Source organism: Mangifera indica, chromosome 13, assembly GCF_011075055.1.
Source record: "Mangifera indica cultivar Alphonso chromosome 13, CATAS_Mindica_2.1, whole genome shotgun sequence".
NCBI lineage: Eukaryota > Viridiplantae > Streptophyta > Magnoliopsida > Sapindales > Anacardiaceae > Mangifera > Mangifera indica.
Genome location: NC_058149.1, coordinates 2,497,402 through 2,510,633, shown reverse-complemented (window position 1 = coordinate 2,510,633; position 13,232 = coordinate 2,497,402).

Below are 13,232 nucleotides of genomic sequence, written 5' to 3'. Positions count from 1 at the left end.
TTAATTGGGCAAATTCACTGCTTGAAATATACTTCCTCTACTCTTCAACTGCCTCGTACAGAAACAAGCATCAAATAATTACTGGTTTTGGATACCTATGAAGGAAGAAATAAAAATTTTAACCTACTGGTAGTGCATTTCAAAATCATAAGCTTAAAAAAAAAAAAAAAAGAGGACGAAGATGTCTTTTCCTACATAAATACCTAATTCATTTATGTTTGCAGCTAGAGGTTGTTTAGAAGAAGAAGATTATGCATACTATGACCTGGCAGAATGAGTTGTCATTGTGGGAATTCTCCTTCTCTGTTTACAAAAAATTAGAGCAAATTATTAAAGGAAAAAAGAAACCACAAAATATATTCAATGAAAAAAACAGTTTGAAAATTACCTTTTCTCTTCCTCTATTAGTCGTGTCAGGATTTTTTGTGCTTGACCTCTTGTTGGGTCCTATTTCTTGGCATAGACTGCATTGTAGTATGGACAAGTGTTTTCTCCTTCCCTCTTCATCAGAATCTTTCCTCCCCACTTTTCTTGGCCTACTAGGTTTAGCATATCTAGATGGTGGATTCAAATTTGGCCAAGATACATGCCCGTGTAAGTGGGGTACACGATCATGTCTAGTTAGTAAATTTTGAATTCTAGGATAAGGATATGTTCCGTAGGAATCTTGGGACGTGGTTTTAATATTTTATAACTAGCATAAACGTTTGTGTACGTTTGTTTAATCTGAAAATAAAAATGGTCACAACAGATACATCACTCACTTTTTCTCTAAAATCCTTTCAGCCAAATAGGAGAAAAGCTTTGGAGAGTCGTTCAAGCCACAAGAAGACTAGTGTCATCATTTTATCAAGGCAAGTAGCATGATTTCTTGTGATGTTCCAAATTGAATGTAAACATGATATTTGATTGCTTAGGTAGTCATATATTCATATATATTGATAATGGAAGTAGAGACTAATTAAGTTTTTCCATGAATGTGGCTCTAGTTATAGTTTAAAATTATTTGATTCCGGTTTAGTAATAATTCCATTTATGTGTAGTTGTTTAATTTAATGTTTATGGACTGTTTGGAGTAGAAGGATGAAAAATTCATTGAAATTTGTATGTAGATTAATGAACCTTTGATATGTAGTGTAGAATAGGATAAACATATTGGGTGTGTGTTGTACCATATTAATGATATGTAACTCATTGATTCATGTGTGTAGTGCAAAATAAGACTACATGGTAAGGTGTGGTTATGAAATATGTCTCTCTTGGAAGTGTTTTGGTAGTATTTGGAAGTATGAAAGCGTAAGAGACTTAGAATCAAAATTTTGGAATTTTAGCGACACATGCCCATGTGTATTTAAGAATATTCACTTGTGTAAGATTGGGTACACAAAGTGTGGAATTAGGAAAGGACAGACACTCATATGGTATGACACATACAGTTGTGTAGCGTACACCAAGGATATACTCCTATGTGTTTTTGTCGCATGTCGTGTAGATTGGGTAATACACACTCGTGTCTAAAGAATACACATTTGTGTAGTTTTAGGGAAACTTGAAAGTATAATCCTTTGAAATGGATTCAAAATGTGTGAAGCTTTGTTATGAATATATGAATTAGAGAAATGATAAACTTACCCCTATAAGGGATATTGATGGAAGAAAGTTAATGATAAGACCCTAATGAGAGTTGTTAATAATGAAAATTCATAAGGGTGCGCCTAATTATGAAAACGATGAAATATATTTGACTAAATCCCGTTCAAGTCAAAAAAATTGAGATGGTGTATAATAATGTTACAGGCCACCAAACTATATGTAAAATGGTAATGAAAGCGACAGGGCTAATAAATCTATATGATTCTACATTGATAATGGGTGTCGTAGCATTTGGGATGCATGTGCGAAGACAGAAAAGGTCTAAAGTTTTCTCAACAACCCAAGTCCAGTCGGTATATGTATGAATTACATATAAAAATGACATTCAGGATGTCATAAGCTTTCACATGATGTTTAGGACATTAATGTACACTATAAAGGTTAGTCATTTGGGATGACACCCTGTTATATGAATATGGGAGATAAGTGCTAAGATAATCTAGATAAACATCTGGGATGTTGGAGAATACATCCGTGGATTTTCTTAGGAAGGAAGTAACACCATTACATATATTACTTTTGTTATTTATTGAGTGTAAATTTACTCACGTGTTTTTTGTATGGTTTTGCAGGTAGGGTTTCATAGTAGTGGGATAGTGATGGGGAGACTTGTGGTATGGTTTGTTATGATGCATAAAGGTAGAGCAACTTGGATGTTTTTCATTATCATTCACAAATCATTCATTGCACTCTTATGGATTCTTTTATATGTATTAATGCATTTGGATTTGATTGTCATTGGTTTAGATTGATTTGTATGAACTCCTGCTTATGTTTATGTGTTTTCATTTATATTATCCAAATAATGTTTGAATTATAGTGCTACATTTTAGTACACTTTTAGAATAGTGGGTCTAATTTGAATGTTTTGCATTTAATGATTGTAATAGCATACTATAAAAGTTTGATAGATCATGATTCCTAGGTGCATATTTCGAATAGTTGTAAGTTCCCAGAGAAAGGTGTTATAAATCATTCCAACATATGTTTTCATATAAGTTGGAATACTTATTTTCTCATCAACAAAATCTTCAAAAGAGGAATAATTCATATGAAGAATAAAACATATTGCATGCTAACATAGGACTTCAGAGAGCTACCACATCTTACAATCTCACAATATTTTCTATAGATTCAATATGTAGCTTCTACATGATATAACAATCATGTCAATTACTTCAAACTTTAGCAAACCAACATGCAAAATGCTTTTGATAAACCAGGAGAGATAAAGGGGTTACCCACTCAGTTTTAACTTTTAACCTACTTTAGAGTCTCATCATTATCCTTTTCCTATATAGCTTTAATAGACTAAGGATTGATAGCTCTCTATCTTTACTTAGCCATCTATTAAAGGTCTCATTCATAGTTTTTGTCAAGTGATCTAATTTTGCATCTATATCAAAGTCAAATCTAGAACATTAGTCAGGCTCATTTCAATAATCCATTTATGTGCCCTTTCATCCACCTTAACTTGACCCAAGGCATTTTAGAAATCAATTTTATTTGTTATCCTACACATTGCCCAAAAAAAGTTTCTAAAGTGTACATTACGAAAAACTTTTTATGAAATTAGCACAAACATGCCTAACACAAAATCTACTTTTTACACTAGGCCATTGACTATCTAAGACATTTATTAAACCTTTCTGCCTATCACTTATGAAAGTGACAGGCTTAAAATCCCCTAAAAAATCATGTAATAGCTTGATAAAATGCCCTTACATGTCACTGTTTTCCATTTCACAAACAAAAATTACCAGTGGGAAGATGCCATTATTGACATCTATAGCTATAATAGATAAAAGTACTTTCCTAAAATGTCCTTTAAGATGATACCGATCCACCCCAACAAAAGGCCTGCATCCTTCTAGAAATCCTTTCTTTTGTGTAGCAAAATTGAGTGGTTGGGACTTCTTCTCTTATAAGTTTAAGAATAATCATCGATCTTAGATTACTAATTAAAAGGATATCACAATACTTGAATAGTTAGTTGAAGGAGCCTGCATGCTCCTTTAATGTCATCCCAATAGCAATTTTTCTTGCTTTATAGAGTTTTTTGTAATGAATTTTCAAATAATGGTTCCTATCTAATTGGTCAGCTAATGGCTCAATGCTTGACCTTCTTTATGCCCTCATAAAACTACCCATTTTTTTAGCCACCCAAGAAGAACTTGTATCAAAGTTGTTCTAAACCCTTAAACAAGTGTGCATGCTCATATTTTTTAACTTGGTAAGACTACTTATCCACTATCATTGCTGCATAAAGATAGAATGGGCAACCTATTGTTGTGTAAGCCACTTTGATGTTTCTCCTTTTATTGTAAATTTTCATTACACTAAAACCTCTTTATATGTTGTACTCCTTTAACAACTTCCTATAGTGATGTACACTTTCAAAAACTTAACCTATCTCAAAATAGATCTTTTCATTAGCATCATATTTGAAAGCTTTACCTTTCATATATCTCGCTTGCCTACTTACAACATCATACTTATAGATGTATTAAAGTTTTCTTCATCATTATCATCTTCACAATTTGATAGAACCCTTGCATCATTGTTTATCCATTCAACCATGACAACATTATTATTGTCCTTTTTCATCCATATTGATATTGATATTTATATGATCACCACATCATCATTGCTCTAGTGATAGACATCATCACGACACATAATATAGGATAACTGTGGCTAATCTTTATTAGAATCATCACTAAAGACATATGTTTGGGATGGTTAAGCAGATTGTTGTGATGCTTTAACACCTTCCTATGATGGGTGGGCATAGGATTCAATAATTATAGGTGGTAGAGGTAGTTTACAATTCATTGTGTCTACTAGAATGAATTCAACAAACATATCACTATTTTTAACCCTAACTTTACTATATTGTTCAAACATATGAGACATGTCCTTATCACTATCAATTACATATTTACCCACCCTATTAGGCATTTTAGGCGTCACCATAATCTGCTCATTAAGGCACAATTAGATTTTCAAATTTTCATAGGCAATACATTTTTTCATTTTCTTAATAAAGACAATAAAACTATACTTGTCTGGATCCATATTCTTTATTTTACACTTAGTATCACATACTTCAAACCTTAAATTAAATTGCATTGAAGGCAACATCCTATATATATCATATCATAAATCAAATGACAATGAATTAGATATCCAATGCATTAAGTGTAACACCCATAGGTAAACTCAAAGGCATTTTAGTCTTTTTCTAGTTTCAAGATTTATAATTAATGATTTTTAGATGTACACGATCGTGTATGGAAACATACATAGCTATATGCAGTCAACAAAAAGTCAAACTTTTGGATCAGATTATGATCATGACGAAATAAGAAATTGCTTTAGTTATGTAACTTGATACATGCCTACGTATTGCGTGCTAAAATTAAAATAAAAATGCAATCAACCCTAATTCTTTTCATTCTTTGCATTGACCAACCACGTAGATTAAAAGAGTAGTGAGGGGAAAGTCTCGTAGATGCTAGAAAAGTCATCATTGATCACCATTGGGTGAAAGGGAAGCAAATTATTATAAACCAAGTAACTGGCATGACCTCTTATTTGTCAAGAAATCTTCAGATTCTTATGTATAGACTCATGGTTTAAGGTTGTCAAGGTATGATAATCCTATCAAATCTCTTATTCTTGATTATATATGAGATTATGGTGATTTATATGTGTATGTATTGCCTTAAAAATATGGAACTAAAAAGGCTAGGGTTTTATAGCAGAATCCATGATATATGCATATATTTTTTTATGTATGCTTGAAGAATTTCAGTTATAGTTTGTTTAAAAGACTTGATGATTGATATACATTTATATGAGGATAAAACTAGCATGTTTGTGGTATGAATTATGATTGTTTGGATTGTTGATATAATAATTCCATAGATATGTTATTTATATTAGTTATGATGCATGTTTGTCAGAAAATAAACATTATAGGAGACTTAGAGACTTTTTGTAATGACCTATATATGTGTTTGAATGACCTCATACATGACTAGAACAATGTAAAAACCTCTAAGATGTGAATTCTAGATCATGACATATAGTTTTGTGTATGACTTCATACATGCCTACGTGTCATTCCAAAAATTTTGAAAGTTTGAGATTCTTGTGTGCATTTTGAAGAAAGACATGCATAGTCGTATGGTATAGGATACATGCCTGTGTATGGCTTTTCAAAAGTGGGTGACATGTGTGGTTGAAGACACATGGTTTGTACACGTAGATCATTATGCATGGAGTGTGTCAAAGTCATCTTCTCATATGCATTTGCTTTATACACGATCGTGTGCTGAGTGACACATATCGATGCATATGGGTTAGAAGCCACACAGGTGTGGGTACAAAAGCCCGTGTACCCCTAGACAAAAACAAAAGATGATTATACCCTTAGGTTATGTGCATAGAAGGGGAAAATTAAATAAAAAGAATAATAAGTAACCAAAGAAAAAAGAATTAAAAAAAGACTTAGTATAGGTGCCCCACTACGTGAATGATAACATAAGCTTAGACTAAGTTGAATATGGGTCAAAAGTCAACAACCTTAAGGCTAGTGTCATATATTTAGATAGTTACCAACTATATGCCTAAGTGGCGAGAATCGTGAAGGCAATCGTGTTAGATACCCATGAGATGTATTATGCACTTAGCACTAAGACATACAACCACCCAATTCAGTTCAGGTGTGCAAGGAAAGATATAGCTTTTAGATATTCCTTACATGATTGGTGGGATGCACCATGTATGTAGTAGAGGCTATCTTTAGATAATTGGTCAAAAGTTTTAATCAAACTTATATGGTAGGGGAAAAAGCTATTATCAGAGATTTTTCCCATGTGATTAGGGTGTCCCAGTTAGTTAGTTTAATAGACTGTTAAACATGTGCACAAGGCATAATAGTACCTTTCACAAGGGTATTAGATATACCAATTCTAGCTTAGGTCATCATAACTTTCATGGATGATCCATGACAAGGCACCAAGGTATCATAGTTTGACCACATTCAACATAAGAATAGAATACAAGTTTTATCACCAATTATTTATAATAGTTTTAGATGTCAAAAGGTTATCACTTACTAAATTTTACTCATACGTTTTCTTTCATATGTTTTATAGGTGGAGGTGGGCAACGGGGCACATAGGGGATCTAGCAGTCAAACGAGTAGTTGCATGAGAGATAGGGGTACTTGTAGCATTTCAGTTTTATCAAACATATAACTATCATTATTATTATTATTTTCATACATAGTGATTACTCATGATTTATATAGTTATTTTATATTAGAAATTTTCAGATACTTATTATTTTATGAGTTTCAACTAATAAAGTAGTGATTTTTATTACATAACTTTGTTGCACGCTTTATGATTATGATCATGCGTTAACAGTTTTAAATAGTTTAGTCGTGTATGTCTTCTTACATCACATTCCTATCAGGGGCATGTATTTGAAGAGAAGTGCTACATTTATGGTATCAGAGCATGATCTTAGTGTCCAAAAAGTGAAAAAGTTTTATGTGTTTGAAAAATATATATAAAGTTAAGTAAGAAAACATCCCCTCATATAGCGTCAACTGCCCTCACATGCCTACCATTGTAGGTATAATATACTTGCATCCAGATTAAAGTAATGTATGCATAAATGTTGTTGTAATTTCAAGATAAAGAGATCTAAAAGGTTAATCAAATATGCCTCAGAGGTCTCTAGCCAAGGAAGGAGTTAAGTAGAGGCTTAGAGACAGGCATCTGATACATCAGTTGTGTCATCCATCGATAGTGTTGTTATCCACCAGGTCATAAATAAGGTCCTAAGATAGAACAGAAAAGCATCAACTAGTGTTGGGCACCCAATTCAGGCCCTATTGATATTAGAGTAGTATTTCGATATAGAGATTCCCTCCTAATAAAATAGGGGGAGTACAAGAGCACCTCAAGTAAAAGTTAGTGGTAACAACAAAAGATATGTGCATCCTATTTACAATAAGTGTCTGGATATAATAGAGGATGTCATAAAGATCTACTTTATGACATATGTTGATAAGACACAATATGCCAACCTCCTATTGAAAGATGACACTAAGGTCTGATAGTAGATGTTATATTGGTCCCACTGAGTTTCAAATATACCTTAAGGTCAGTATGTTTAAGCTAATATCATGTATGTGAAGGTATAAGAGTTTGTCTATCTTAGGCAAAAAAACATGTTGATCCGGGAGTTCTCAACTAAGTTAAACTCATTAGCTAATTATGCGTTTAGCATGACTAATTTAAAAAGAGGCAAGCTAGATGTGTTTATGAGATGGCTGAGACCAAACATAGCCAAAGATATGATGATGAGAGATAATTCTTCCAAGACTTATTCATAGGACCTTAATAATTAGAGGAGGACAAACTCGAATATTCGTAGCTACTTATACACATGTGGATGCTAACCCTACATTTGTAATGGTTCAGCTATTGTTTCACACTTGTCCTTTATATACTTTAATTGAATTTGGTGCCACGCATTGTTTTATTGTTGAGGTATAGTTGAGAGATTAGAACTAGAGCCTTTAATTATCTTCCATATTAGAATAGAGATACTAGATAGGGACCGAGTTCATAGTAGTTTAATATTGATAGATGAGACAATTTTTTTGAGAGATCATAGACCTGATAATCATAGACATACCAAACTTCAATGTGATACTTGGCATGAACTTTCTAAGCAGATATGAAGCAGAAATAGATTATAGGAAGAAGAAAGTTAGATTTAATATGGATAATGGTGAATAGTTCATATTCAAAGAGGTTGAATCTTGAGCATAATGATCAGTGGCATCAAGGCTAAAAAGATGTTAAGTAAAAGGTATATGGTGTATTTGATGCATATAGTTCAAAAATCAATAGAGGTAGTTCCGAGCATAAAAGATACTCTAGTGGTGTAAGAATTTCTAGATGTATTCTCCGATAGCCTTTTAGGGTTAACACCAAAGAGAGAGTTAAAGTTTAGTATCGAGTTGGCTTCAGGCATACTGCCAATCTCTAAAGCCCTATATAAACCTCACGAATAGGGTGTTCCAAGATTGACCAATGCCCAAGTAGTATTTATAAACCTCACGAACAGGGTGTTTCAAGATTGTTTGGATAAATTCTTGGTCATATTCATCAACAACACCTTGGTTTACTTCATAACTCAGGAGAAGCATGAGTAGTATTTAAAATTTATGCTCTAGAGGTTGAAAAAGAAGCGATTGCTTGTAAAGTTCTATAAGGATAAGTTTTGGATAGACTAAATGAAATCTGGATCAAAATCAACGACCTTAAGGTTAGTATCACACATTTAGATGATCATCAGCTATGTGTGTAAGTGACAAGAATCAATGAAACAATAGAGTTGGATACCCATGAGATACATCATGTACTCGACGCTAAGACATATAGCCGCCCAATTTAATTCAGGTGTGTATAGTAAGAATGTGGCTTTTAGATATTCCTTACATGATCAGTGGGATACACCTCATATGTAATTGAGGTAGAAACCATCTCTAGATGTTTAGTCAACAGTTTTAACTAGTTTATATGGTAAGGGAAGGAACTACTATCAGAGATTTTCCCATGTAATCAGGGTATCCAAATTAGTTAGCCTAATAGAGGGTTTGACATGTATGCAAGGCACAACAGTAGCTTTCACCAAAGTATTATATATGCTGATTCTAGGTTAGGTTTTCATAGCTTTTATGGATGATCCATGAAAGCGTACTAACGTGCCATAGTGTGACCATATTCAACTTATGAATAGAATATGAGTTTTATCACTAGTTATTTATAATAGTTTTACATGTTGAAAGGTCACCATTTACTGAGTTGTACTCATGTGTTTCCTTTCATATGTTTTGTATATAAAGGTGAGTAGCAGGGTAGGTAGGGGATCCAACAATCTAGCGAGCAGTTATGTGAAAGAGAGTAGTGCTTATGGCATTTTAGTTTCATCAAACACACAACTATCATTATTATTATTATTATTATTTTCAGACACAGTAATCCTTATGATTTATACAGTTATTTTATATAAAAAATGTTCAAATACTTATTATTTTATGAGTTTTGATAAATAAAGCAGTTATTTTTATTACATCACCTTTTTGCATGCTTTATGATTATGATAATCTATTAATGGTTTTAAATAGTTCAGTTATGCATGTCTTTTTACATCACATTTCCATTAGGGTATGTATCTAAAAAGGTGTGTTACATTAAGTTTATTTAAACATGTAACATAACTAGCTTGTAACATATGTTATATATAGTCTACATGTAATTATATAAGATTATTGGTACAAGGCATTGTTAATCCAAGAGAATGAAGGTGTTTCCCTTTCTGTCATACTAGTAGTACTGCATTCCTAGATGACTAGCCAATATACCAAATAATGTTGCCAAACAATCACCCAAATACATAAATTCATAATGCATTTATATGAAACAGTAATTAAACTACAATTAGTCATCTATTGTGCATGTAAGGAAATTAGCATTTAAGTCATGTAAACATGTAACTTAAATGAAATAATGAATAGTGATATTATCTAATGCATTATTATGCAATCTAAACATAAGCATGTAAGCAACTAATCATGTAAATAGTATGCAAGCAAGTAACTAATACAAGCTAATAGTAAGCATGTAAGTAGTCAAACATGTCATTCATGTAAATAGTAAACAATTAAGCGTGTGAACAGTAAACATTTAAGCAATTCAGCATGTAATTCATATAACATTACGGTAAGGGGTGTTGTTAAACTAGGAAAATGAAGGTATTTCCCTTTCTATCACACCAGCGGCATAATACTCTTAGATGTCCAACCAGTATATCAAATAATGTTGCAAAACAATCATCCAAGAATATAAATTCATGTAAGCATTTATATGAAATAATAATCATGCAAACATCCATTATGCATGTAAACACGTAAGGAAACTAGCATTTAAATGAAATAGTTAATAATGATCCAATACAGATAGTATACAATCAGTCATTTATTATGAAATAATAATCAAGCATGTAAACATGTAAGGAAATTTGCATTTAAATCATGTAAACATGTAACTTAAATGAATCAATAAATAGTGATGTTATTTAGTTCATCATTATGTAAGTAACTCAATATGTAATCTAAATGTAAGCATGTATACAACTAATCATGTAAGCAGTATGCTAGCAAGTAACTCATTTTGTAGGATAACAGTAAGCATGTAAGCATTCAAACATGTCATTCATGTAACCAGTAAGCAATTAAGCATGTAAATAGTAAGCAAGTAATTAAACAGTAATCATTATAATTAAGTATGTGAATAGTAAACAATTAAACATATAAATAGTAAGCAAGTAATTAAGCAATAACCACTATAATTAAGCATGTGTAAATAATAACTAATTAAACATGTGAACAGTACACAATTAAGTTAGTAACCGGTAAATAATTAAACATGTATAAGGTAAGAACTGTAATTAAACATTCGACAATATACATTAAGTAGTATACATTAATCTAGTGCAAATAGTAAGCACTATAATTAAACACAAAAGCCCATCTGAAGTCAGCCCAAGTCATCTCTGAAACTTAATAACTTTCATATAGTGTCTGCCACCAAACCTTTGTATTATCCTTCAATAAAAGGCTAACATATTGGATCTTATCTGTTTACATCATGGTGAAAATTCTCATTACGTCTTCTACTACTTCTAACCATTCCTCACCTGGTAATTCATCTAAAACTAGACTACCTCTAAAATCAAGGGGTTGGTGTCTACCTACCAAGTTATAAATAGGATGGGTCTGACCTTTACTACCATCTATTATTTGCATACCGGGTGCCTCCATGCCTATTCTATCATACTAGGGCAGTAACTTAGTGATTAAAGGTTGCTATAACAATAATGGGGTATGAACTGGGTGACTAAGCTCTCAAATACCTCTATGTTCTACTTAAGGATATCTTTAACTATTTGTCGAATAGTTTTGTTATTTACTGATAACACAACTAACGTGTCAGATGCCTATCTCTAAGCCTCAACTTGGCTATTACCCTGATTAGGGACCTTTGGGGAATCCTTAATCACCTTTTTGGATCTCCTTATCTTGAAATAAGATCATGATTTAGACAGGCATACCACTTTAACTTGGATGTTAATTGGAAATACCTAATTTAGTAAAACTTCATAAATGAAAGAAATTTGTAAAAACTCAATCTAAATAGTTATTATGCATAAAAAATTATAAATCTATAACTATATGTCAAAATACATAAAGATAAAGAAATCTGAAGAAAATAACTATTATGCCCATCATCCTTATGCAACTGCTTGCTAGACTGTTGATTCCCCTATATGTCTTATTACTCACCTTTACTTGCAAAACAACAAAAAAGGAATGCATAAGTGAAAATGCTCAATAAGTTGGTAACCTTTTAATACCTTGAATAATATATAGAACTGATAAACTTGGTGTTCCATATGAGAATCTAAATGTGGTCACAACCCGACACCCTCATGCCTTGACATAGACCATCCACAAATGACACTAAGGCCTAACTTGAAACCAACATATTTGATGCCCTAATAAAAACGTAAGACACCTTGTGTGTCACTATTTATTATGCCTTGCATACATGTCATATGACCTATTAGGCTAGCTAATTGAGACAACTTGGTCACACAGGAAAATCTGATTGTAGTCCTTCATTTATTATATATATTAGTAATGGAACTACTATCTAACCATCTTAGGATGACCCTTACCACAGGTACGTATGTGATGTATCCCACTAATCATGTAAGAAAATATCTAAAAACCACAATCCCTTACCATACACATCTGAGCTAAACTGAACTAAATGGTTATATGTCTTGACATTGAGTACATGATATATATCATAGATATCCATCCCTATTGCTTCCATACATATCGCCATTTTCATACATATTTAGTGGTTATCTAGATATGCACTATTTTCTTTAACTTTTCCAATTTTTGACCCAGATTAGACTTGGTCAGGGTCATGTGTTATCTTCTATATAATTAGACACTTCTTCTATCTTTAACTACCTTGTATTTCTTGCTAAGGTTTCTCATTCTTTTCTTTTCTTCTTTTTTCCTTTCCTTATGTTTAGTCTATAAGTAAAATGGTCATTTAACTATCCACATGGATGTGTGCCTATGGTGTACCCTATGTTCCTCTATTTAAGCACGACGTCCACTTTTGGAAAGTTACACATGGGTGTGTGTTACATACCACATGATCATGTGTGCCCTTCCTCAAATCGAATGTGCAAAAATTACTAAGTTTCCAATTTTGCATTAAAGATACATGAGCATGTATAAGGTTATACATGGTTGTCTATCACAATCTAGAATCCTAACTTGCCATTTTCTACACTATTTTAGTTATCTTTCAATGATCTAACAGATGTACAAACATGCAAAATAAGTTTCTAACCACCCTAGATCAACTTTTCACATTCTTAAACACATAAACACAATCAAACAT